Genomic DNA, 3,810 nt, shown 5'->3' on the forward strand with positions numbered 1-3,810 from the left:
GAGAAAAAAAATTACACATGGCTCTACAAAATATTAATTTTTTAAATGTGGTATTCCTAGATTTGAACTATAATTTAGGCGATGGGTGAACGTATCTTAACGCGAGAGTGAGAGGGAATAAGTGTGCAAGAGAGAGGGATGATTTGAAATCAAAGAACAGAAGACGAGCGCAATGAGTTTTGTTTTATATACGGACAACGTATGACGGAACATGTTGAGCTGGAAGAATAAATAATTTTAGACCTTATGCCTTTTCTTTGTAACACGCTCTAATGCTACAAATTTAGACTGTTCTCTACAAAACGGAGTCCCTTTGACCTGACTTCCGACTTTTCGTGATATATCCATACAATGAACTTCGGCAGATACAATGAACTTCGGCAGATACATTGACTCCCTAGCTAATAATGCAGCCAGTAAGCTTGGCATTACTTCCAGAGTGAAGCGTTACTTCACACCGGGAAAGTTGCTGCAATTGTATCAAGCACAAATCCGGTAGTGTAAGGAATACTGCCGCCAACCTATGAGATGGCTCGGCAACATGCAAACTGGCTGCCTTGGATTCAATTGACAAGCGTGCCAAGAGGATTATAGGTGACTCGGACTTAGTAGAAACGTAGCTGCTGACGTGTACACCGCCGTAAACTTGCCTGCTTGTCGATATTATGCAGAATTTATCACGGAGTGTGCGATGGCATTGTACTGTTTAATTTCGCATTTCGATCACCGGGGGACTACCATGTAGGCTTGTGTTCCACCCCTGACTGACGTAATTATTCCCTGAACTTCATAAGTTGGGTCCTGTCGAAGCGAGAGTGAATAGGCATTACTAAGATGAGCATGCTCCATCGGCATCGTCACTTTCCGTCAGGTGAGATATATATTTAATCTTAGAATAATAACGCATAGAATGATAGTTTCATATCAAAACAAACTGTCACAAGTGAGGCAAAAATCAAATTCATGTAGGCTAGTTTTAGCGGTAGGTTAATTTTTGGTTTTAGTGAATATTTATATAAAAATACAAGTTGAAACGCGTTACTTCCTTGTGGAATGTGATGTTAGTATCTATTTTGTTTGTCTGACGTATTTTAACACTCATTTACCGCACATTTCGTCATTTTTAGCTAAAATTCTTGATCTGTTCGCGGTGCAAGTTGACCTTGAGCACTGAAGGCCCGCCCGCTCGTGTAGGCCCTTTTGGCGCGCTTCAATTTGCCTCACTTAGCGTGTGCGGACTAGGTTTTAATTTATTTAAAAAATATAATTACTGGTTTGGTTGTTACTAAAAGCTTGTAATAATTAAAAATTCCCTTTGTGTAAAATCAAGTTGATGTTAGAATAAAAGAAAAATAGCTGTTTATTATACGCCTCTTTAAGATTTAGTTCATCATCAATCCACTTAGTAACTTATTTAGTTCCCCAGTTGAAAGTCCCTCAGTGAGCTATGGAACGAGCTATGCTCGGAGTTTCTTTGAAGGACAAGGTACGGAACGAGATTATCCGAGAAAGAACTTCGACATAGCTGGTAGAATAAGCAAGCTGAAGTGGCAGTGGGCTGGCCATATATGTCGAAGAACCAATAAACGATGGTAGAATCGAGTTCTTGAGTGGAGACCACGCCTCGGCAAACGTAGTGTAGGACGCTCTCTGGCCAGAAGGACTGACGATTTGCGAAGGGCTGCTGGCAGCAGATGGATGCAAAGAGCTGAGGACCCTAGTCCAGCAGTGGATTACAATAGGCTGCTGATGATGATGATCAACCTACTTATATATCCCACGGCTGGGCACGGGTCTCCTGTCACGCGAGGGCTTAGATCATAGCCCGCCACTCTGACTAAATACGGGTTGGAGACTTAGTTACTTAACTGACCATAGACCTATGAACAGCCCAAAACGTTTTGTTTGAAAAAACAAATATACGCCATATACATAGGTGAAAGAAACGCGAGCCTTAGGTATCTAAATCCAAAGAAGTCATCACAAAATACGACCTCTTTATAGGCTATGTTAAGTTATACGTTTGCTTACGAATAGCGTGAAGTGGGAAGCCCTACTAGGCGGATTGTGACCGGAACATTGAAAATCGGTCACCGCACAGTGCTGACATTATGTGATTTTTATCTACGCTTTAACTTTATTAAAATATCTATTGAAGCCTGTCGACGATGGCAATTACTTTCAAAAAATGTGTTCCGGTTAGATACACTAATCAGTGACAATAAAGCTTTATTACAATATCCGTTGAGACCAATTATTTTATAGCAACGATTTACAAAATATTCCAGCTGTGTACTGCAATTTAGTATTAAAGTCAAAGTAATGTCTACATATGTGTATCAGCTTTTTTCTCTAACGGATTTTGTTACAACAATTATAGAACCAAAATAAAATGTTTAATCAAACTTACATAAGACTTTTTATGACTGTTGCTGTGAAAATTAAGTAGCAGTACAGGACAATGTGAAAGAGTTAGTACAGGGTAGAACTGCCTATTTTTGCTAACCTCACCTATTTCTGCTAAAAGGTAAGGGTGCTGGTGAAATTACAGGCACGTCTCATGACTTGTCAACTTATGTCTCAGGATGACGGTCGCAATGCCCTTCAGATCTTTGCGATTTAAACTTCTGAGTGGCACTGCAACTGTTACGGACAGGCGTGTAGTTTACCATCAGGCACATGACTTGGTCGTCCCGTCAGTTGCTATTATATAAAAAAAGATATTATATCAAATATCAGATACAGTTACTGCTGTATACTTGTGTATGACATTTTACAACACTGTTTTAAGACTGTTCTCATGTTCATTTTATTTTTTGAAATTTTATTTTAAATAAACTTCATAATGAATTTAAAACATTATTGGGACCTAATAGATTTAATGGATCTACTTTTATTTTTATTTCATTATTTTCCTTTGTTTTATTTAATAATTTTTTAGGTTTATTTCCTTATATTTTTACAAGAACAAGTCATTTATCTCTTTCTCTATCTTTATCTTTACCCCTTTGATTAAGTTTTATATTTTATGGGTGAATTAATAATACACAACATATATTTGCTCATATAATTCCACAAGGTACTCCAACAATTTTAATACCATTTATAGTTTTAATTGAAACTATTAGTAATATTATTCGACCTGGAACTTTAGCTGTTCGTTTAAGTGCTAATATAATCGCAGGTCATTTACTTTTAACTTTATCAAGAGGTACCGGAAATCTTTTTCCTAACTATTTAATTTTTATTTTTATTTTTATCCAAATCTTATTACTGATTTTAGAATCAGCAGTAGCAATTATTCAATCTTATGTAATTACTATTTCAAGAACTTTATATTCTAGAGAAGTAAACTAATATTTTAATTAATGACAACTAACCATAATCTGTTTCTTTTATAACGCGATTAACTTCTATTACTACCACTTATTAACTCAAAGGTCACATAATAAAACAAGTTTTAAAGAGGAGAAAAGTTCTGCAGATAATCTTAAATTAGTTGTGTGCGCTTTGGGATAGGTTTTAGGAAGTTGTATTGTAAATATTGATGGTGATGTTGATTGAAGCATCTACATCAAAACTTCAAGTAATCAAACGAAACATAAAAACAATCGGTATAGTTATGACACATAAAAAACGGGGTACTGAATTTATTATTATTTTGTGTGATGCAATAAAAAATCTATGCCAAATCGTAAAAACTGAAGACGTGTTTGTCAATGAATTCAAGAACCGAGTGGTTAAGGGATAGAAGATACTTCTAAAAGATGAATAGGAATCTATTCAGAAGGAGGACGAATTTATGAGTGT

The 3,810-nt window shown here is 36.2% G+C and overlaps 1 pseudogene; it reads left to right on the top strand.

The window, feature by feature from the left end:
* Positions 1 to 370: 370 nt before the first annotated feature.
* On the top strand, positions 371 to 3,357 carry LOC113236296 (annotated as a pseudogene).
* Positions 3,358 to 3,810: the final 453 nt, after the last annotated feature.

This window comes from Hyposmocoma kahamanoa, unplaced genomic scaffold (genome assembly GCF_003589595.1).
Source record: "Hyposmocoma kahamanoa isolate Upper Pololo Valley unplaced genomic scaffold, ASM358959v1 91, whole genome shotgun sequence".
NCBI classification, from domain to species: Eukaryota; Metazoa; Arthropoda; class Insecta; order Lepidoptera; family Cosmopterigidae; genus Hyposmocoma; species Hyposmocoma kahamanoa.